This window comes from Pan paniscus, chromosome 8, assembly GCF_029289425.2.
Source record: "Pan paniscus chromosome 8, NHGRI_mPanPan1-v2.0_pri, whole genome shotgun sequence".
Taxonomy (NCBI): Eukaryota; Metazoa; Chordata; class Mammalia; order Primates; family Hominidae; genus Pan; species Pan paniscus.
The window spans coordinates 57,030,216-57,055,133 of NC_073257.2; the positions used below are offsets into that span (position 1 = coordinate 57,030,216).

At 44.6% G+C, this 24,918-nt stretch overlaps 1 long non-coding RNA gene across 1 annotated transcript; it reads left to right on the forward strand.

The window, feature by feature from the left end:
- Positions 1 to 923: 923 nt before the first annotated feature.
- LINC02881 (long intergenic non-protein coding RNA 2881) lies at positions 924 to 5,066 on the forward strand. Its single transcript, XR_004664626.4, has 2 exons — positions 924 to 1,841; positions 2,149 to 5,066. It is a non-coding gene; the product is annotated as a long intergenic non-protein coding RNA 2881 (long non-coding RNA).
- The last annotated feature ends 19,852 nt before the right edge of the window (positions 5,067 to 24,918 follow it).

Sequence of the window (24,918 nt, forward strand, 5' to 3'; positions counted from 1 at the left end):
GTTCACATGAACATGTAATTCAAACTATAATCCAGGAAAATCTGTAAGATTGCCACTACAATCTGAAGATACTTCTGAGACTCTAGAAAAACTAGTTTATTATGGACTATTCCAGACATTAAGAAAAACCTTTGTTTCCATAGAAATGCCTCTTATTAAAGACCGGCTTGCCTGCATCAGCTGTAGAAGCCCAGCCCCTCTGTAGTGCCACCTCCTAGAATGGACACAGCTGTTTGACCGAATGCTTCTACTCTTAGGACTAAGGGACTGATTCATGAAGATATGGGACAATATATTTATTTATTTTTCTTTTCTGCTTATCCCAATTTGTTTTTTCCCCTTCTTTGCCTTCTTTTCCTCTAACCCAAATCTCTCCATAATCACTGATTCAGCTGTTGATAATGTGAAATTCTAGGGAAGTTCCAAACAGGAGGATTGAAGGAGCGCAGGGAACTTGGCCCCAAAATATGGCTCCCTGGTATGAGTATTTTCAATTAAAGTCCCTCAAGATCAACAGAAGCTGGAAGAGTCCTCTCCCTTATCTACATGAAGACCCTGCAGACCCACCAAAGAGAACAATTACTTTTCCTTCTCCTCCCTGTTATCTCATTATCTATTGCAGAAAAGAAAACCAACACGTGACCACACCTGAACAGACGCTTTCAAAGAAATAATCCATTTCTCCAGCTTATTAAATTTTCAAAGAGAACCATTTACGAATAACTCTCTGTTTCTTGACCCATTCATTCTCCTTAATAATAATTTATTGCCCCTCAACAGAATCACCTACATTCCACCTTCCACCCTCCTCTCTGAAAAAAACGCTGTATAAGTATCTGGACCTCATGGGATATTGGGTAATCACCTTATTTTTCCCGTGTACACGTTAATAAATTTGTATGCATTACTCTTATTAATCTGCATTGTACACTTAAAAAGTATTAAAAGAATGAAATTTATGTTATGAATATTTTATCACAATAAAACAATATTTTAAAAAACTGACAAAAATTCTTTTTAATTTCTTTCAAGTGAGGAATTACCAACTACTTAACAGGGTGCTTAGAATGGGGGATTTTACCAGATAAATGGCATGCTTTTTACAATTAACAATTGCTGTTATTTACTGAGTATCCACTTTCTCTGCCAGCTCCTGCATTAAGCACTTTACATATACTAATTCAAATCCTTAAAAAAGAAAATAAAGAAGAGAAAAGGAAAGAAAAATAAGAACATGTAAGGCTATAAGGTGCCTCATCTTTGCCAAATTCTACAGACTGGCCAGGAGACTGCAGGCCACTGCAGCTTCCTAAGGCCACTCAGGATAAGGCCAGTCCGCAATTTGTTTCACTGTGAGACGGCTGCGCGGTCAGAGAGAGCCCAGACACGGTCATCAGACTCCCGGACTTGGATTCAGCTCCACATGGTGTCACCCTGGGTAAAGGATGTACATCTCTGCGTGCCTGGGTTTGTATGGATGGCAGCATGGATGCTCAGGCAACTGACCCGTCAGGACTGCAGCAAATGAACAGAAGCTGGGGGAGAGCGCGGGCTGGTGCTGTACGGAGCTCTGGCGCAGAAGGCGCTCACCAGGGGTGCCCAGAGCCGGGGTCTGTACGCCGCGGGCTGGATCCGGGTCACAGGCTCTGGGTGGACAGAGCGAGAAGACAAAATGAGGATGTACTCCTCAGATGCTCACGAAAGGCCTCCTTCCCTTCTTTGGGAACGACCCCCCATCCCCTCCCCCCGACAGGCAGCCCCAGGCCGCGCCAGGACTCGGCCGCAGGCAACTCGGAGGAGCGGGAGCCCAGGGGCCTCGGGAGGGCCTCGGGAGTCGGGAGGTGAAGGGGGCGTCGGGAGGGCCGCGGGTGGGAGGCGGGATAGGGAGGCGGGGAGACAGGGAGCGGAGTTGGAGAGGCGAAGAATGGAGGTGGGGAGGTGGGGAGGGGGGCTTCGGGAGGGCCGCGGGTGGGAGGTGGGTGGGGAGGGGGGCCTGGGGAAGGTTGGAGCCCGCTGAAGGCAGGCGATGACGCAGGCCCAGTGTACTTCTCCTGGGGCTCCTTTCTAGGCCCACGGAAGCTCCGTGTTGTTTTCTTTGTACCCATATCACACTCACTGTATTTCTTCTTTCCTTTCCTCTCCCAGCAGCTGTAAGCGCCCTACAGTTTGCATGGGAAGGCAACAGGGACTTCCCTTTTGCACTGTCTGCGGGTACCGCTGTTCCAGCCCTGAGAGGACGAGGGGACGCTGCGCTGTGGGGAAAGTCCGGATGGCAGGAGGTGGCGGGGCTCTTGGAGGAGGTGCTGGGATGCGCTGCTGTGGCTGCAGAGAAAGGTCCCGAGGACGCAACCTGCCCCTTCCCCCGAACTGCGAAGGAGCCCCGCGGGGAGGACGGGCAGGGTCTCCCGGAGGGAGGAACAGGGGAGCCCGGAGTCTCAGGGTTGCGGGGAGCAGAGGCGTTCTGGGTGGTGAACGTCCCCAGCCTGCCCTCCCTGCTCACTGCGGAGTCGCGCACCGGCTCTGCTCCAGGCCTTCCCTCAGCCCTGGCCTCCAGGCAGTTTCCATTTTTGCCAGGTGGATTCTGTGCGGCTTCATTTATTCAGAATCTGGATCAACAAATGAACACTCAGAGAGGAAAAGGGTGTTTGGAGGGGTGGAGAGGTTTCCAAGCAGGTGCCCACCTGAGGGCCCCCTGAAAGGGGACTTAAAGCCGAGTTTCCAGCTGGGCCACCCTTTTTTTTCTTTCTTTCTTTCAGAAATATAAACAAAGAGCTTGAATTATTTTGAAATAACTGTTGGTAGCTGGACTGTGTTCTCTTGACCACAACATTGCTCTGGGACTGAACCGCGTGGGTCTCTGCTCTTCCTAAGTGTTACATAAGAATAGCGAACCCATGAGGTCAGCTTCTAAACCAGTTTCTTCCCATAACCTCCTGGACCAAGTCCCAAGCAAGGCCCAGAGGAGCTCAAGGTCCCACTCTCCCCGGGACACTCCTCACTCTCTAGTTGGAAGGAGGAGATGAATGTCCCCCAATAATTGAAGGCTGCTTATGTTTGTGTAGAAAAGCCAAGCACAGGCCCATATTCTAGAGGGTTGCTTGTGGCAGGCGGAATGCCATCAAAGGCAAAACGAAACAAATGAAAGGCATCTTTTGAAGCTAACGGAACAGATCAGGTGGTCAAAAATGGATAAACAATGGCATTTGGAGCAAAACTTTCAGCTTCTTCGTTTTAGTTCGACAGCCCCAGGAGGGCATGGAAGCTTCTCACCCTCCTCATATGTCTTGCCCCAGGCATCTCTGTGTCTCTCTCCTCTGTAACATCCTTTATAGTAAATGTAAGTAGGCCTTTCCCTGAGCTCTGTGAGCTGCTCTAGCGAATTAATCAAGTCTTAGGAGGCGTCCTGGGAACATTGATTCGTGGGAACGCCAGTGGGTCAGAAGCACAGGTAAGACCACCTTGCCATTGGCATTGGAAGTGGAGGGCAGGCTTGGGACATGAGGCTTGGGCTTGTGGGGTGTGAGGCCACCTCCAGGTAGAAGGTGTCGATGTTGGAATTGTCCGATGTAGAACTGCCTTCTTGCTTGTGGTGGGGAGAAAACTCACACATTTGGTCACAGAAGTCTTCTGTGTTGATTGTTGTTGAGTGAGAGAAAAAAAGTACTTTGGTTTGTTCTGATATTTTCAGAAAGGCTGTAATCAGTTCCTGGGCAATGCGTCATAATACCTCCGCCTCAGTACACTCCCCATCCTGACGGGCGGCGCTTGCCATTTCTGAAAGGATGCCTCTGTGGGGCCTGGGAGCAAGGCAAGGCTGTGTCATTTCAGTCCTCTCAGCCCAGTCCCCACCAGGACCTGCCAGCCTGGAGTGAAAATGCATCTTATTGTCCTTCTGTCGCCTTCCAGAGACAGACTCCTAACCAGAACGCACATGGCACACATGCATACACACACATTACACACACATGCCCCACATACATACACACAGGCCCCACATGCATACACACGTACCACACATTCATATGCACACAGCACACATGTAGTCACACATGCCACACATGCATACATACACACCACCCATCCCACCCACATCACATATGATATACACAAGACACACCACACCGCACCATAGTCACACATGCTAAACATACCACATCATCCACAAATGCACTTACACATGCCACACATCATGCCACACCATGTATGCTACTGCATGTTACACCATCCACACACACCAGACACACTACACACATCACACACACACCAGACATATTACAACATCCACACAAATATCCCACACATACCACACAATACACACATGCAATACACACACGCTTGCCACACACACCACAACACACATGCACACGATACCATGTATGCTATACACAAGTGCACGATATACCACCTAGACACACGCTTGCCACTCATACCACACTGGGCACACCACGCACACATCACAGGCACACACACTGCCTACACGAATTCCACATTATACTTCCAGATACCACAGAAAACAGCATCCAAATCACACAAACACACAAACTGTGCACATAGACACATATACCACAAACATACCACACATACACACACACTGCATACACACACCACATACAGAGACACAAGCCACATACATACCACAAAGTACCCATTCCTACACCCAGCTCCTACCATCGACACCACAAACACGTTTTCAAATGCTCATTCCACATACTTATGAAAACAAAAGCTGTCATAAACAGCACAGTTCAAACCTGGGTCAATTAAAAGAAGAACAAAACAGTTGTAAAAGAAACACAGTATTCCAACGTGTTCACCTCCTCTCCTCCCACATAATAGTCGTTTCTATTGTGATGTGCTTCACTCATCGTTTTCTTTCCCTGAATAGGATCTCTGTGACATAGACAAAGCCACACTGAACTCATTTCCTCCAGAAAAGGCTGAATCCAAACTTCTCCCTGGCCACCTCTCCAGCTCTGGGGTATCCCCATCTGATATGAGAAGATAGGAGGAGGGAGGGAAGTAAAGATCTTTCTCTTCCAAAACTGTTTCATGGGAACCATTTTATTTTTTATAATTATAGCAAAATGTAAGTTTAAGATTTTTTGTGTGTTGTATTTGGGTTTGTAAAACTGAAAAGTAATCACTGGAAAATATATACTTTATCCAATATCCAAATATTTCCAAATATATCCAACATCCAATATCCAATATATTTGGAAATATACCCAAATATATTCAATAGAAATTGGATAAATAACTTGCCAAATGCTGAACAAATGAAAGAGGAAAATATTACTGATCAACCCACTGAAAGAAAGGAAGATAAAATCAGAAATACTGGAAATGTGATAAATGTAAAAGATAAAATAAGACTATTACTGAATGTATTGGTTATCAGAATACATCCAAAAATAAGTGGACTAAACTTCCCTATCCAAAGGCTAAGTACCTAGAGTGCTTCAAACAGCAAAACCTGATCCATCTAAAGTAAAATGAAGCATAGAGGTTGATACTTTGACACTTAGGAGTTAGGCGAGGATCTAGCAGATAAATTCAGATATAGACAAAGCAAGGGAGGGAACATTTATGTCAAATAGAGAAAGAAAGCCTAAAAATAGTCAATGAGGCAAAAATGATCATATTATTAATAAAATATACAATCCACAATGAAGACATTGAAGTCATGAACATTTGCATTTCAAATACTAGTCTCAGAGGAAATAATGTGAAAATATAAAACATAAAAATTTGATAAAATTGTTTGGTACTGAAAAGCTCTAACACATTGTACAGAATTTTGTGGATTAACAAGATAAAAAAGGACATACAAAGCGTGAATAATGTAATTAACAAACTTGGCATAGTACCTACGTAGAAAACATTGTAAGCCACAAAGAGACAAAGTAATGTATTAACTCAGTATTTATAAATATTGATAATGAATTAGGCCTAACAAAGTCTATTCTAAATAAGGTAGAAATTCTACAAGCCTTTTTCTCTTAGTACAAGTAGTAAATAATGACAAAATGATTATGAATTTTAACCACACAGAACTGTAAAACTACTTTTTTTGATCAAAGGACTCCAATCCCAAGGAGGGAAAGCTTTTTTCAAATGCAAATTACTTCCTTCCCACCTTCCTTTGGATCCCTTATAAGTAATCCAGGTCATAGATGATTTTTATCAGACTTTGAGGGAAATAATTCAGTATGATGCTATTTTAAAGTTCCCAAAGCATAGAAAGTTTAGAAATTGTTTGAAACTGATTATATAAGACTAGCATCACATTTAAGCCCAAACTCAACAAAGATAACAATGAAAAGCATCTATAGAACAATTGCACTTAAGAGTATAGATATAACACTTCCCTATAAAATATTTTTACGTTAAATCCAGGAATAAATTCAAAGAATAATATACCACAAACTACCCAGCTTTATTCCTAGGAATATGGAAATAATTTATTAGCATGACATATATTAATACAATTTATAACAATAATTTGTTAAAGGAGAAAATCCAAGTAATTATCACACTAATTACTTCAGTGGCAGATCATACAATTCAACAACTGCACCTACGTGTGTTTTCCTCACATCTTGGAAGGTATTTGTCAGAAGAGCTCAGCCAGCATTATACTGAGTGGTGAAGCACAGGAGAGATCCACGGTAAGGGTAGGAATAAAATGAGGATGTCCACTCTCGCTCAGGGTGATGTCTCAGCATTGCCGTACAGCCATATTCTAGCAACTCCAAGGAGGAAAGAGAGATATGTTAATTATGCAAATACTGGAAAGGAAGAAATAAAATGTTTGCTGTATTTAGATAACAAGACTATTCTAATTCTCTGCAAAGTAATCCATAAATATAGCAAAGTGTCAATTAACATCGCAACAGCATGCATTCTAAAAGTCATCTGGAAAAATGACTGAACTAGCAATACAAATGCTGATAACAGAAGAGCGGCACCGAGGGGCTTCCCCGGCAGGTTTTGCACTCTCACAATGCCAGGATGCCTTCTGCTGTGCGGGGCCCACAAGAGCACATACACATGTAAAGGTGTCTCTTTAAATCTCCAGGAAAAGGACAGATTAGTGGGGAATGCGTTGTGACAACCTACTAACCATCTTAGGGGAAAATAGTGTTACAGTCCTACCTCATACCTCACACCAAAATGAATTCCAGATGGGCTAAATATTTTTAATATTTAAAAAAAAAGAAATCATAAGGGCAGTAAAAGAAAACATTTAGTGAAAATTGTATGAATATCTGGGTGTGAAAGTGCTTTCTAAGCAGGCAACCAAAATCTGAAGTAATATAAGGAAAAGACTAATAGATGTTAATACATAAAAACTTAAAATGTGCTCTGAAATAAAATAAAAACCTGCCATGTACAAAATTAAGAGATAAGGAAAACTGGGGGGAATAGCGAGCAGGAAGGGAACTGCCAAATACATATAAAAGAATTAAAATTGCTATTACCTAAAAAGATCTTATAAAACTGTTAGGAAAAGGCAAACACACCAACTTTTAGAAGCAGAGAGAGAATACAAACAGGCAATTCAAATAAAACGAAATGCAAATGACCAATAAATTTGTAAAAGCCCCAGTGAGGTATAATTTATAGCCCCAAACCAGCCTAGATTAAGGAGAATGTTAAATGTGCAAAAAGATTATGGACACCCTTGCCCATAAACTGCTGTTGGGGATAGAGTCGCAGCCGACCTCCAGGACAACAGGCAGGAATTGGAAGCAAACACTCCCTCAACTCCACCGTAGGCACTGCAGCCTCAGAACCGGTTCTAAAGAAAGAGTTCCAGGGTGCATAGCTATGCGATCAGGCAGTCCTCACAGTGCTTTCATTTTTAACCAAAAAAAAAAAAAAGAAAGGAAAAATTTTAAATGACCATCAATATAGGTTTAAAGAAAACTCATAACCCTGTTCTATAAAATATTATCCAAAAATTTACATATGACACAAATCCGTGTTTATGAACATAGAAATCTATCCATATTGACTACTAAATAAGGAAATCTGGAAAAAGAACAGTATGGATAATATAATTAAAAAGTAGGGTGTGTGGGTCTGTCTGTCTAGAATAAAGCATGACCCCAAATATTACCAATGATTAAATTATGGCCCGACCCTATTGACATAAGGCGGTACTCATTCATGCAATGTCAATTCAGAAGGCAAGTTGGATACAGAATGTAATCTCTAACTACCACCACTGTCAATTTGTCTCTCTATATAATATGGGTTTTTAAACTGTAAGAAAAATGACTGAAATAGTAACTGAAATTTTCTCTAGGTAGAGAGATTTAGAAAAATAGTCATTATTTTCACAATCTAAATTTGTGTATATCTCCTCAATTTTCTGTGGAAGGTGTATTAGTTTGCTAGGGCTACCATAACAAAATACCACAGACTAGGGGCTGAAACAATGAAAATTTATTCTCTCACAGTTGTGGAGGCTGGAAGTCTGAGCTCAAGGTGCTGGCAGAGTCCTGAGGCCTCTCTCTCTCCTTGGCTTGCAGATGCCCTGTGTCTTCACGTGGTCTTCCCCCGTGTGTGTCTGTGTCCCCATCTTCTTAGAAGGACATCAGTCAAATTTGATGAGAGCCCACCCTAATGATCTCATTTAACTTATTTACTTCTTTAAAGATCCTATCTCCAAATACAGTCACATTCTGAGGTGCTAGGGGTTAGGGCTTTAACACATGGATTTGGGGGTGGGAAGGCCCAATTCAGCTCATAATAGTTGGCATGTGGTAATTCTATATAATCTGAGGAAAACGTTAAAACAAAAGGAGAACAAGAGAGGGAGCAGAGGGTCAGGGCGTGTCCTTGTTGCCACCAGCACACAACCATGCCCCACTGCAGAACCAAGGCTGGGAGTGGTCATAAAGGACAGTCCAGGACAGCACTGTCCCACAAGGAAGAGCACAGGCTGGCTGCCTGGGCCTGCACCGTGGCATGCACCAGGCCTTGCTAACACCCTTAGCTACTACTGGCACAATTCTGGTGGTCTGCACCAGGAATGCATGTGCCCAGAGGACTGGCCCACCACCCTTTGAACCTTTTCCCAGAGGAGCCTTGGCACCTGGGAGAGACTTCCTAAAGCATTCTTCATAACAATCTAATGATAGGGACCACACCATCTCTTAGAGATGTGTGCGTTCAGGGTAAAATCTCTCAGGGGATGGCAAAATGTGTTGTTAATCCATCCTCAAAGATGTTTTTCTGTGCCATGCTCCACACCTGGGCATTAAAATTACTCACTGAAATGTTCTGGCCACAGGCTTTGCTAATGTTGCTGGGTTTTGTTAAAGTCGTTTATCTCTCCTGGAGACATGAATGAGGTCCACCAACTCTGGAGTGGCCACGGGCAGCATCTCTCCTGCAGAGAGGCTGGGATGTTGAGAGGCTATTTTGCAGCCCGGTCTGCATCCCTGCACCCCACTTCCTCCCCGGCAGCTGATGTGCATGTGTCTGACCTGACCCCTAGCTACAAGAAAGGAGTCCAGGGTCCTGCAACTTTCTGGGGTTCCTTGGAGATTCCTGGTGTTGGGTAAAATGAGGGCATTCAGCCCTGCCAGAAGTGAAGAGAGTAAGTGAGGTGGAGACAAGGATGGGCCTGAATGAACACATCCAGAAGCAGAGTTCTCCAGCCTTCCCACGGTGTTTCCATGGTGCCTGGTATAACAGAAAGCATGGCATTTTAACTGGATGCTGTGAGTCTTGTGTTTGTATCATTCCCCAAGAGACCCTGAGTTTCTTGATGGCAAGGGCCATTAAGGCCCAGCACAGTAGTTTCCTCATCTTTTGAGCTCAAAAAGATGTCCATTGAATGAATGAATACATGCACAACAACATAAAGAAATAAATGGAGGTACTTTTAGATGTAGGCATCACAATGCAAATCAATTATGATTGTTCATATTATTACTACAGCTTACCTCACCAGATAGTCATCTGGCTACTTTTTGCTTGAGCAGAAGATGCCTAATTGCTGGAAACTAAATGACTCAGCATCTCACCAGCCTTAGTGACAGACATGCCCTCAGGCTGCAGCCTTGGCTCTGCTCCCTGGAATTAGATGTGGTCAATGGTTCTGATTCACAGAAGCTGGTTTACCGACTTGTCTGTCTTTCTTGATTTGAGATGTAGCTGACCTCACTGCCCGTCATCACTGGAGTTAAAATCCCTGTGGCCATGGTCTGATCAGTCATGATGGTCATGATGATGCTGGGAATTTGAGTGTGTGGGATCATTTGCATTCTATCATAGAGAAAGCACAGCTGATCGCCACATCACTCACAGCACCTGCTTCTCGCTTCCCTGGACCTAATTAATCTCCTTGTGTCAGAAATTTTTTGGCCCTGAGCCGACTCCAGGGGATGATGGTGCCAGCTCAGCACACCAGGCAGGGCCGGGAGCCAGGAGCCAGCACAGGGTATGCAAGGCCTAGACAGCAAAAGGAGAGAAAGGAGCAGAAAGCTGGGAATGTTCCTAGGCTCTAGGACAGACTAGCAAGTGTCAAAGGATGATTCTTGAGAAAAGAACCATCCCAAGATTTTTTAACAGCTCCAATAAGGAAATAATAAGGTCTGTGCTGAAGGAGGCCATGACAATGGCCTCCTTGATATCTAAGGCAGGATTTCAGGAAAACCTTTGGGGACAGTGAGAAGTAGGGGACATGTTGCTGCAGAGGTGCCCAGGGCTCTTGTCTGAAGGCACCATGGACTCTTCTGCATCAGAGCACTCAATGTGTCCATAATGTAGTCATTCAAAAAGTCCTTTTAATACAGCACACAGCAGGACAAGTTATTCGTTGTATGACACATGGCTGCTTGGCATTATTCCAGCTTTCTGTATTACTGTCACCAAATAAATTAAAAATTAAGAAATAGAGATATTTTAGATAATCAAGTGTTATTTTCCCTGCCCCCATCCCCATCTCTTCATTTCTGGAAAAGCCACAGCCCAGGTGCCTCTGTGCTGGGAGGTGAGAGTATTTCTGAAGAGGTGGTAGAAGAGAACTAATGGGATTATCCGCCAGAGTGATCATTTGCAAAGAGTGGCTCATGGTTGCTGGAAAGGTTTCCACTGCCATCACCATTGACCACAGTTATTTGCTCTACTGTGGTGAAATGATTTTAATAAGTTATCTGAAATCAAGTATTATTAAGTTATGCCAGTCGAGGGGCTCTGCCCAGGTGGGCCTTAAAATGGCCCACTTACAGGAGATAGGAAGTTGCATCCCACCAGAATTATGATGTGACCTTAGGCACATTGTTAACCTCAAGTTGTTGAATCTCCTGACTCTCGTTTCATCATGTGTGAAATGAGAAAACAAGGCAGTTGTCAGGGTTCGAGGAGCTAAGAGATGTAAATCCCTTAGCATGGTGTCTTGTCACATGTGGGGGTGCTCAGTCAGGTCAGCTGCTGTTGTCATCATTACTACCGCTGACATTAAACTGTTAGGCTTTGAACAAAGTAGCAATAGAAAGCATCATGTTCCTAGGTTAAAATTTCCCCTGTTAGGAAGATTAGAGCCAAAAAGAGAGATATCCTATCAAAGAAAAGCCCCAGGAACAGATTGAATCACTGCCGAATTCTACCAGACATTAAAGAATAAATACCGATCTTACTCAAACTCTTCAAAACAAATGGTGAGGAGGCAATACTTCCAAGCTCATTCTAAGAGGCCAGCATTACTCTGATAACAACACTAGACAAGGACACAACAACAACAACAAACTTCAGGCCTATATTACTAATGAATATAGATGCAAAACTCCTCAACAAAATCTTAGCTAGCCAAATTCAACAACACATTAAAAAGATCATTCATCATGACCAAATGGGACTCATCCCAGTGATGCAAAGATGGGGCAATGCAAATAAACATACACATGCAACATATGCAAACAAACAAACATAATACATCACATTCACAGAATCAAGAACAAAAACCATATGATTATTCCAACAGATGCTGAAAAAGCATTTGATAAAATTCAATGTCCCTTTATGATAAAAACCCTTATAAAAATGGGTAATCAAGGAACATACCTCAAACTAATAAAGGCCATATATGACAAAGCCACAGCTAACATAATACTGAAGGGGGAAAATTTGAAGGCCTTTCCTGTAAGAACTGAAATAAGACAAGGATGGCTATTTTCACCACCATTATTCAACATAATACTGGAGGTCTTGGTCAGAGCAATTAGGCAAGAGAAAGAAATAAAAGGCATCAAAATTGGAAAAGATGGAGTCAAATTAGTCTTGTTCACAGAAGGCATAATCTTGTACTTAGAAAAACCTAAAAATTCCACCAAAAAACTGTTAAAACTGATAAATGAATTCAACAACATTGCAAGATACAAAATCAATATATTAATACAAACTTGGTAACATTTATATATGCCAACAGTGAACAATCTGAAAAAGAAATCAAGAAAGGAATCCTGTTTACAATAGCTACAAAAAATATAAAATACCTAAGAATCCATGTAACCAAGGAGGAATCAATCTAACAAAGGAAGTGAAAAATCTCTACAAGGAAAACCATAAAACTCTGATGAAGGAAATAGAAGAGGACACACATGCATGATAGAAAGATATTTAATGCTCATGGATTGGAAGAAATAACATTATTTAAATGACCACACTACCCAAACCAATTTACAGATTCAATGTAATCCCTGTCAAAACATCAATGATATTCTTCACAGAAACAAAAAAAATCCTAAAATGTATATAGAACCCAAAAGACCCTGAATAGCTAAAGCAATTGATACGGTTTCGCTCTGTGTCCCCATCCAAATCTCATCTTATATTGTAATCCCCATAATCCCCATGTGTGGGAGGGTGGGACCTCGTAGGAGGTGACCGGATCATGGGGGCCGTTTCCCCCATGCTGTTCTCATGATAGTGAGTGAGTTCTCATAGGATCTGATGGTTTTGTGTTTGACAGTTCCTCCCTCCCTCTCTCTCCTCTCTCTCTCTCTTTTGCCTGCCACCATGTAAGACATGCCTGCTTCTCCTTTTGCCATGATTGTAAGTTTCCTGAGGCCTCCCCACCCATGCGGATCTGTGAATCAATTAAACCTCTTTCATTTGTAGATTACCCAGTCTCAGGGAAGCTCTTTACAGCAGCATGAGAACAGACTAACACAGCAATCCTAAGCCAGAACAAGGCTGAGGCATCACATTAGCTAACTTCAAAATCTAGTACAAAGCTCTAGTAACCAAAACAGCATGGTACTGGCATAAAAATAGATACACAGACCAATAGAACCCAGAAATAAATCTACACATTTACAACAAACTCATCTTTGACAAAGACACTAAGATTATACAATGAAGAAAGAACAGTCTTTTCAATAAATGGTGCTGAGAAAACTGGATAACTATATGCAGAAGAATGAAACGCAATCAAATCAAATCAATATGGATTAAAGACTTAAATCTAAGACCAGAGACTATGAAACTACTTAAAGAGGACAGGGAAAATGCTCTAGAACATTGATCTAGGGCAAAGATTTTTTGTATAAGACCTCCAAAGCACAGGCACAAAAGCAAAAATAAACAAATGGGATTACATCAAGCTAAAAAGTTTCTACACAGTAAAGGAAACAATAAAAAAAGTGAAGGGACAACCCACAGAATAGGAGAATATAATTGCAAGCCATCCATTTGGCAAGGGATTAATAACCAGAATATATAAGGAGCTCAAACAACTCAATAGCAAACTCTTCTCAGGAGAGTAGAGAAAGTCAAACAAAACAAAACAAAAACAAAAACAAAAACAAATAATCTGATCAAAAATCAGATCAGACATTTCTCAAAACACGCAAATCATCGACAGATATATAAAAAATACTAACGTCACTAATGATTGGAGAAATTCAAGTCAGAACCACAATCAGATATTATCTCACCCCAGTTAAAATGGCTCATATCAAAAAGGTGAGCAATAACAGATGCTGGAGAGAATATGGAGAAAGGGGAAACCTCATGTGCTGTTGGTGGAAATGTAAATTAGTACAGCCAGAAAGAACAGTATGGAAATTCCTCAAAAAAACTAAAAATAGAACTACCATATAATCCAGCAATTCCACTGCTGGGTATATACTCAAAAGAAAGGGAATCTATCAAAGAGATATCTTCACTTGTAAGTTTATTGCAGCACTATTCACAATCACCAAGATTTGGAACAAACCTAAGTGCCCAAGGATGAATGAATTCTTAAAATATGGTCTAAGTACCCAGTGGAATATTATTTAGCCATAAAAATAAATGAAATTCTGTCATTTAGGGTAACATGGATGGAACTAGAGGCCATTTAAATGATATAAACCAAGCACAGAAAGACAAATATCACATGTTCCCACTCATATGTGGGAGCTAAAAAGTAAATCTCATGAAGGTAGGGTACCTTAGTGGTTACCAGAGGCAGGAAGGGGAAGAGGGAAGGAGATATGAAAGAAAATAAAAAGAATATAAATGTATTTATTACCATTGAATGTACACTTAAAATGGTAAAGATGGTAAATTATATATGTAAAAATTAATTTAATTTTTAAAAATAACAAAAAATATATACCAAAAAAAAAAGAGATAGCAATTCCCACAAGAAAAAAATGTTAGAAAAGTGTTCTATATAGGAAGAGATCCAGGCCAAGCATGATCTTTTCTAGGGTTTATCAGTATAAATCGAGGCATGTATAAAAAAATTTTCTAGGGTAGTCAAGATTTTACTGTAAAGCCAGTAAAGGGACTGAATGCAACCACCAAGAATATTAAGGAAAAGAAAGGATTAAATTTGATAATTAGTAAATTAGAACAATTTACTCCAGGGAGGCTGAAAATGGATGAAATCGCTCCCTTTGCCCCTTTAAAAATCACAAAATATAATTAACTTGGGTTCAAATGCACACATCAAAAAGCAGGAGCATTTATGAGAGTTGTGTGATGGGATTTGATGTGAAAGGAATCCATATAAAATGTTCCTTCCCCAACCACCGGGCCTGGAGGACATCAATCAGTCCCATAGTGATGGTGCCATCCAATGCCAGGGACAAGAGATCACACTCAAGGAGTCACCATGCTTCTCAGAGGACAGGTCAGAACGTTCTCCTGCCTTCCGTGTGGATAGCAGTGTGGAACGTACAAGTTGCATTACTTTACAGCCGCTCTTTTGTTCCCACTCATTTTAAAGCTATGAAGGAAGTTGAATGAGGCAGCCATGGTTTCAAGGAATTGGGTGACTTGCCCAAGAGAGCAGAGAAAGTCACTAGTGAAATTGACCTTAGTTCCCTTCTCAAGATCTCCTAGCCTGGCAATAGCACACACTGATGCTGGACCTGAAACTTGAGCAGCAGGGTATGAGCTGAGTCACAATGTTTGGCACTAGTAAAAGGCCAGCCCACAGAAGTTGGGATGCTGAGAAGAATTGGAGAGTGGGGCAAGGGAGCAGAAAAGTAGAAGACAATGCTAAGAAACTAATAACCTCTTTTACAAAGTGGAGTGTTGAGAGTCTGTCAAAAGTTGTCTTAGTCTGTTTGTGTTGCTATGAAGGAATACCTAAGGCTGGGTAATTTATGAAGAAATGAGGCTTATTTGGCTCATCGTTCTACAGGCTGTACAGGAAGTGTGGTGCTAGCACCTGCTTCTGATGAGGGCCTCAGGAAGCTTACAATCGTGGCAGAAAGTGAAGGTGGAGCAGGTGTGTCACATGGCGAGAAAGGAAGCAAGGGAGGGGAGGAGGTGCTAAGCCGTTTTTAACAATCAGGTCTCATAGTAACTAACTGAGTGAGAACTAGAAGAGTGCCCACAGGAGGGCACCAAACCATTCATGAGGGATCCACCTCATGACCCAAACACCTACCAGAGGCCCACCTCCAACACTGGGGGTTCACATCTCAACATGAGATTTGGAGGGGACCAACATCCAAGCTAACTCAAAAGTAAATGGAAATAGAAAGAAAAGGATGAGTGTATTATTTGAAGTTACAATATTATCAAGAGAGATGCTAGAAATAATCTAATTCTCAAACATTTCAAAGAACAGAGGCGGGAAAGGTTTGGTTGTCAGGGAAGCAAATCTTCTATATGCTTGACGCGATGTGGATAAATAGGTCAATAGAGATAAAGCATTTTATCTAGAACCATAGGCCTCAGGACAATTACTAACAGGAATACTCAAAAATCTCTGTATTGTGGTTCTGGGCTGGGGTGGCATCTGGTGAGAGGCTGCTCTTTCGTATTATAAACCCTTTGTAATATTGTATTTGATTTGTTACTATGAATGTCTATTACTTTAATTTAAAAAATGACACAAGATCAATTTTCTGTATTTCTAGCATAGAGACAGTTGCTGTCTTTTCATAAAGAACGTTTTAAAGAGAAATCCCTACAGAAATAATAAATAACATGCTTGTCATTCCTGACTCCCAGGGTACATGGTTGCTTTAAAACATAGGTTTTATTCATTTAGGTGTGGCAAGGCCAACAGATAAGGAGGGGACTGCTGTTGAACAGACAGTCTGTCATGCACAGATCTGGAGAGGAGGTGCATGCCTTGCCATGGGGGCCACGCTGTGCCATGGGGGACCACATGGGGAAACTCCAGTGTTGGTTAGAAGTGTGGGGGGAACTCTAGCAAGAGCCTTTAATGTGGTTTTTGTGAGAAGGAACCAGCAAGGCAGTACAAGTAGACTTAGAATGGACTACTTTGAATAATTTTAGTGGGCTCTGGACACAGGGGTGTCATGAGTTGCCTGGTGCCTGGCCCTGGGGTGATTGGGGCAGGTGGCCGTGGCCCAGAGGGTGAGAGCCCAACGGAGGAGGTGGTTGGGAGGGCTGTGGAGCGGTTGGTTTGCATTGGAAAGCTGTGCTTGCTGAAGTCATTTACCATCTCTAGGGACTGGCCAGCCTGGGAGGGGCAGTCCCTCCAGGCCCAGCAAGGCACCGAGATTTCTACACCTTTTGAAATAGTTTAGTCAAAAAGCACCCAGTGTCTATTTCTTGCAACTGCAAAAACAATATTAAAAAGAAAGCACTGATTGCTAGATATTGCCACCCTAGGTAGTGGTCACAAAGACCATTAGCCCCTGAACCCTCATGGATGGTTGTTAACAGAATCTTCTGTTTCTATCTCTGCTGTCCTTTCAGCCTTTCCCATTGTCCCCTTATCTGCCTCTGAACCAGAACAACATGCATAGTTCATCCAGTGGGCAGTGCGTCCTCAAGGTGAGTAGCTCTCCTGGACCTAAGTCCTTGCACAGCAAGCAACCTTCTGGCTTGCACTTGGCCACTGCAGAAAAAGGGAATATGCCAATCCTTTCCATGGGAGCATGGGACATCTCAGAGCTCATTAACAATTGATGCTTTGGTTACATATCAACTTTGTGTTTTTCATTATCACAAGCTAATTCCCACGCCAACATTTTGGATCTCTAAGCAACTGGCAGGGTTAAGCTTAGCATCCTGGCTGATATTTGGTTGCTATCACTTTAATGTTAATAATAGTTTCAGTCAACCAGCTGGCAATATGGTAATTAGATAAAGCCTAGAAACAGGAAAAGACAGTAAAGGTGTCAACCTGGGACAGGGAAGCAGAGTGGCAGCCTTCTCTGTGAACCTACCTAGCTTGGCTAAATTTTCATAACACAAACACATACAAGAGCACTCTGCTATTAAAAAAAAAAATCTGGGGCCCATCAGCTTTCTTCTCATTTTTCCAGTGAATGGTTGGCAGAAATCTTCTAAACTGTTTACTTGACAATTTGTTTAAAAGTATAGTTTTGCAGCTGGGTGATTTGTTTGCTCTTTTTCCCTCCAAGAATCAAGTGTTACAATCAGGGATAGCTTGTTATGATGGAAGCCATGCGGGCGGTTTGGATTTTGATGGGTGTCCCCACCCTGCTGGCAGGCAGCTGGCTTTGGAGGCCTGTCCTGGATCCCTTTCACTGACTGCATCTCCCCTCCCCTGGTCCAGGCTCCAGTTTACATGGCTCTGCCATTGGGAAGTGGAATGGCAAAGCATATGTGGCCGTGCTGCTCAGCCAGGTACAAATAAGAATTGTGTTGCTGCTCATCTGGGGCTGCTGGCTGCCTAGAAAAATGAAATAAAGTGAGTTTGTAACAAGCAAAGTCCTGTGAATTGTGGCCTCTTTCAATCATAAACAGACAGTTTATCCACTGAAAAGATCATATGGCCCAAATAATCAGAGTGCCTTTGGAAGAGTAATCCATGTGGTTTTATATTAAAGAGGGGGAGGGAGGGAAGGAGGTGGCAGGCGGAGGGAGAGAGAGAGAGAGAGAGAGAAAGCCAGGTTTCTCCACAGAAACAGAAACGATAGGATATACAGATATAGGTGGATGAGGAGAGCTGTTGTGAGAATTGGCTCACTCAATTATGGATGCTGAGAAATTCCAGGCCACGCCATCTACAAGCTGGAAGCAGGTCCAGGCCAGTCCAAAGGCCTAAAATCCAGGGAGGAAGGGGACTGGTGTAAGTCCCAGAATCCAAAGGCCTCAGAACCAGGAGCTCTGATGTCTGAGGGCAGGAGAAGGTGGATGTCCTAGCTCCAGAAGAGAGAGACAATTCACCTTTCCTCTGCCCCTTTGTTCTCTCTGGGCCCCCAACAGGTTGACCAGTGCCACCTACATTGGTGAGGGTGGACCTTCTTACTCAGTCCACTGATTCAAATGCTCATCTCTTCCAGAAACGCCCTTACAGACACACTCACAAATAATGTTTTACCAGCCATCGGGGCATCCTCACCCCAGTCACGTTGACACCTAAAATTAACCATCTCAGAAAGCCAAAAGGTGGCTGGGGACGCGGGGGCAGCATCAGCCGGCTCCCCGCCCCCTGACCAGGAGAAGGTGCGCACCGTAAGCACTCCACCCTCCCATTCGGCCTCTGGCCCCAGGTGGAGCCACTGTGGACTCACCCTGCCTGGTGCGGAACACTCCCTCCCTGTGATGTGCAGTCCGCAGATGGAAGCCTGGAGGGCCCACACACTTCCGAAGCAGGGTGGCCCTAGGCTGGCTTGTCAGCGGAAGCTGTCTAGCGTGGATATGGCGGTGGCAGAAGTGAGGGGGCTGAGGGGCGGGGCGGACTTTAGCAGGAGGATAGTGGGGAATGTCCCTGTTTCATAAAGCTGAAGTGTGCCCAAGCAATGTCCCGGCATCTCTGTGAAAGGTTGGCTGCCTGGTGTGACTGAGAGACCGGAGATTTGGCCCTGGAAGGTCAAGTGTGGTGGTCTTTTTCTTTTTTCCACTTTTTAACCTTTTTCTACTGTGGGGAGGTCGCCCAAGATTACTGAATTTGCTAACCCCACGGGAAGTAGGCATTTGAGTCTAACAGTGCCATCCCGCACTCCACAAAACCCTGTAGAGCAATGTTTGCTCTATGATGTGTGAAGGTGAAAAGCCACTCAGGAAACCAGAGAGATTTGGCACTAAAATATATGTTTTTCGTATCCAGGGCAGGTTGGGCTTCCCTTCATCACACACCAACAGATGCACACGGAGCCCCGCGCGGCCCATTCCTGAGGGCGGATTCCCCAGGGCAGGGCGAGAAAGGCCCTCGGGCCCCTGCCTGTGTGCCCATCTCTCCATCCTGGGTCGAGGATGAGCGGGTGTGCGCAGGCCCAGCGTGGGAGAGGCAAGCAGGCCAGGAGCGGCCCGCCAGAAAGGTGCAAGGGAAAGCCCCAGAGGCGGAGGGGAAGGTGAGAACCCGGGGCGGTGATGCTGCACGCTCCTGGGGGACTGCATGGAGAAGGGGAGGGTGCGCGGGTCCGGGTGGTCCAGTGCGCTCCGGCGCGGCCCCGGCACCCGTGGGCACCGCCATGTCCTTCGCTCAGCTCCGCCGCGGCTACCTGCGGGGTCTGCGCAGCTGCGGTGGCCAGGTGAGCACGTCTCTGCCCTTGCGCGGCCTGCGCTGTATGCTTCCTGCCCGGCCCGCGCTTCCCCTGCCTGCATCACCCGCTGCCCGCGCGGCTCGGAGCGCGCCCTCTGCTGGACCGGCCACGGCCGGCGGGCGGCTGCCTCCAGGCTCCACCACAGGAGGGGGAGCACGCGCCCTGCTGACCGCACGCCCACGTGGTATCGCCTTCTGCCAACGCAGAAAGCAGCGGTTCAGCCTCTCTGCCGGCACACTTGCGTGATGGGGAGCTCACAAGCAGTCCACTGCATTGCTGTCAACGCTGACCGTTAGAAACAGCTTCCTTATGTTGAGCCCTTTGTCGCTCACTCCATTTGTCCTACCTCTGCCCTCCAGGTCTCGCCTGCAAAGAGCTTAGCTTCTCATGACAGCACTTAAAGCATTTCAACACAGCATTAGCACCACCTAACCCCAGTTCTTCTGCTCTGCCGAAACCTCCCCGGGCCCTCCAATCGTTGTGGTATGATGTAGCGTCACCATTCAGATGACTCACGTTAGGACACAAACCATCTACAGAGTCCCTTCTCCACTGTGGTGCCCAGGAGTACACCTGAGCCTGCAGGTAGGGTCTGCCCACTGCACAGGACGGGATGTTGCCTGCGGGACTCTAACCGCTGGCCTTCGGACACACAGGCAGAGGTCACAGCAGTCGATGTGCCAGAATCTTCACACTTCTCATGCGCTCTGAGTTTAGGTTCAATTTTTATTCATTTTCATATGTTCTACTAAGTAATCCCATCCCTGAATCCAGCCAGCGAACATTTAATTCCTAACGAGTGCCAGACAGCTGCTATTATTGCTGTTCAGTCTAAGGGTATATCTTCACAGTTTCTGCACTAAAGTTCATCCTGGCTTACCACGTCCATAATTCTCATTTATGTTAATCATTTGGGATGGTGATGTTTTTAAATATCCAATATATCTGTAATGGCTTCCAGATCCATCTAATTAGTGAGTTTGACAGTCAGCCTTCGTATGTCCTAGTGCTGTTAAAATACCGAAATCCAGCTTCACATTCCGGTAAAGAGGCTGCACAGCCCCTTTCCCCTTTGTGAAAGATTGCTTGACAAACTACCAAGGCTTTTATGAGGAGCCCATGAAGATCTTAACCTATTGTCTTTAAATTGATCAAAAAGCTTCCTCGTGTCACCTTGTCACATGCCTTACAGAAATCCAGAGACACTAAGTCCACCACATTTCCCTGATGTGCAGCCCAGTAATTGCACTAGCGTCTTGCTGTCCTGCTGGGTGGTTTTGACAGAACACCTGTCATTGCCTCTCCTGGTCTCTAAGCCTGTTGTTCTGCTGGGCAGGCTGGACACTGAGGTCCCACGACTGCACACAGAGGCACATTCAGTTCTCAAACAACCACTCTATGCACTCCTGACTCAGAAAGGAGCCTGGGACTCAAGCTTTGTCTCTGATGGTCCCCAGAGGAGGTGGGTGCTTTGTTCCTCTCTTGTGCTTAGCCATGCCTTGTCCCAGCAGAAGTGTCTCAAGTCATGGGGTTTCCCCGTGTCCCTGCAGAGGGTATTTTAGTCTAAGAATACATGGCATTCTTAACAAGGGCTTCCTGATATTAATCATAAATAGTCCTGCACTGATTTCACACTATTATTCTTTCTTACAACTTTTGTTTTTAATACAGCTGAACACCCACCTCCTCAGGCTGTGCCTGAATATATGTGTGATGTGTATGGTATGTAGGACAAGGATCCTATAGGAGATAATGAGTATTTTAAATATATAAGACATATTATTTACTACTATATATTTTTAAGGAGAGAGAAGATGTAGCATTTTCATTGCACTGGAAACTATACTGCAGTGATGGCTGAGGCCTAGATGTGTCCTTGAGGGGAGGAGTGTTGGGGAGCAGGAGGTTGGGTATGGAGAGTCTGCTCTGTCCTGCTTTCTGGCCTCAGCTTCCTAGTTTAGTGAATGGTTGGGATGGGATGATCCCAAACATCACTCCCAACTCTTCTACAACATCCGCAGGTCATCACTTACAATATAGACCTATGGTCTCTGAGATTTGTAACTGACTTTTGTAAGAGTACTACTGCTACTAATGAGAATAGTAATTGACACTCACTCAATATGCATCTGTGACTTGGGCTTCAGCAATTTGCTGAGTTCTTATAACATATCTCTGAGATAGATGTACTACTCTATTTACAGATGAGAAAGACCCAGGTCTGGCATGCTCAAGCCACTCGTTCAAATGAACATGCTGTTATGCAGCAGCCAGAAAGCCAGGTCTGTCTGGATCTTTTACATCCTCTGGCCAGAGACTGCAGTGTGGAGATTCTACCTGAGGAGACATACAGAATCTAGAACTCTGCAGCCCAGTGTCCAATATGGGAGCCAGGCCGGGCGCGGTGGCTCATGCCTGCAATCCCAGCACTTTGGGAGGCCAAGGCAGGCGGATTACCTGAGGTCAGGAGTTTGAGACCAACCTGACCAACATGGTGAAACCCTGTCTCTACTAAAAATACAAAAATTAGCTGGGCATGATGGTGCATCCCTGTAATCCCAGCTACTCAGGAGGCTGAGGCAGGAGAATCCCTTGAACCTGGAGGCGGAGCTCTGAGCCACCTCCCCCAGTCTGGGAGCCAAGTCCTTGGCCTCCATGGTTGACCCACTTCTTGACCCTCTCCTTCACTAGGCAGCCAGTGGCTGCTTCATTACAGCTCCACACTTCAACAGCTCCCAAAGAACCCAAATATCATTAAGCAATTTTATAGTAGTCTGGGGCTGACTGACAGTTCAGAAGTGGCTGCCGAGTTACTTGCCATCCAACAATTAGAAAACAGTCAAGGCCTTGGTGGGGGGTGAGGGTGCTTAGCACAGGGCTGAGGGCACAAGTATAATGTCTAAGACCCTGCACAGAGTCCTGCCAAAGCCTTGGCAACAATCCCAGTGCTGTGTCTGGAGAAAATGACAAATGTTCCAGAAGTGGGAGGGCACATGTCTCTCCTGGAGAGACTCTGCTTGAGGCTGTATTTACACTAGGGCACCCTTTGGGTTACTGTGGAAAACTAGATGACTAGAACCCCAGCAAAAGCCACCTACTGTGTGGAAACTGCATGCACATAGTTCTGGCATGGGAGGGTGGCTTCCTGATTGAAACAATAATAATGCTGGCGTGTGTGTCACTACAAGGAAAGAAAGGTGATTTGTGGAAATAACTACTCATACAGAAAGACAACTCAGCTTGATTAGGGAGAAGTAAGGAAGACAGGGTAAAGAATGATTTTCCTCACCTACCAATGCCAGGAGCAGCTCCAGGACCAAGTACGGGATGTCACTTAAGGAAGTGCTCCTGCTTAGGGTAGTAGGGGTGCAAGGTCAGCTCCTGAGAATGTGTGCCTCTTAAATGCTGGGCCCTGGGAGGGTGGTGTCTGCCTGGCTGTACCCTAGTTGCAGCCCTAAGCAAGGATTTAAGGATCTACTTACTTTTGCTTATTTATTCCATATAAAAGCTTCATGGTGCAGAATTACTATCCCCATTTTATAGATAGAAGAAACGGAGGCTCAGGTTCAAAGTCACCCAGTGAATAAACTCAGACAAATAGCCTCACGATCTCATAGTCTGCTTAAAACCATTTCAGATTTTTTCCCAACATTAAAACAACTCTGGAGGAAAGATAGATTAATCTGGTCAGAGTCATGTCCCAGCCACTTGCTGTTTGACTTGAGGCCAATCACTTAATTTCTCTAGGACTCAAGTTTCTTGGTTTTAAGTGGGGAGTAATACTAGGACATGTATAGATTTGTTATGGGGCTGAAATGAGAACATGCACATAAAGTACTCAGCAAAGTGCCTGGCACAGGATACAGGCAACGCTAACAGCCAATGAACAGCAAGAACCAAGAGTCACTCATTCAACAAAATGTTTCCATCCATGCCCAGATGCCTCCAGCCAGTGACTACCCTCAAAGAGCTCATAGTCTGGAGGCAGAACAGAAAAAAAAATAAAGCAGGAGGAGTGAATAGCATGAAATAAGGCTTGTGGGAGCCAGAAGAGGAAATTTCCAAAAGTTGGGAGGAGACCCAGAAGCTACACAGAGGAGGCGACTTTGGAGACTTTGGAGTCTCGAAGGGCCACTCTGAGGCTTGCAGGCAGGAAGGGCACCCCAGGGAGCTGCGTTTCAGCTTGTGACCCCTTAGGAAACCCGAGCCAGCCTCAGGATGCCTGAAGTGGAAGGAGGGAAGAAGAGATAGGAGAGTTGGGTTCTACAAAGTGTAGGGATTCCAAACACAAATGTGTTTTGCCATGAGGACTTGCCCAGCCCAGACATGTGGTCCTTTTGCACTCTGATTTAGAGAGTGCCTATAGTCCCAGCTACTTGGGAGGCTGAGGCAGGAGAATCGCTTGAATCCGGGAGGTGGAGGTTGCAGTGAGCCGAGATCGCTCCACTGCACTCTAGCCTGGAGACACAGAGAGACTCCATCTCAAAAAAAAAAAAAAAAAAGAAAAAAAAAAGAAAGAAAGAAAGAAAGAAAAGAAAAAAGAAAAAAAAGAGAGTGCAATTCCTACATTCTAGTGCAAGGATGGTTTTGCTCAACCCTGGCACCCTAAAATCAGGGAATGGTGAGAGTCCAGGTTATAACCCAGAACCACCTTTCACTCTTTTCAGGACATAATCTTTCTTCTCTGTTCTTTTCTTACAAGCATGGGGCTCCTGTATCTACTCCACCATCAGCTTCCTATGTTTCCAAACATGTTGCCCTCTGTTGGTGCTGTAGTCCAGCACGGATGCCTTCTGGACATCCTGGTCTGCACGTACCTAACCGAGAAGGGGCTCCCTGGCAGCTGTGGGCTGACAGAGGCACTGGTGGCCTTTGGGGAGGGCAGGAGTTTAGGAAGAAAGAACTGCAGAGACACCTGGGGCTCCCTCAGGCAGGAGCCTCACTGGTCAGACCCTCGGATCTCTTCATGTCT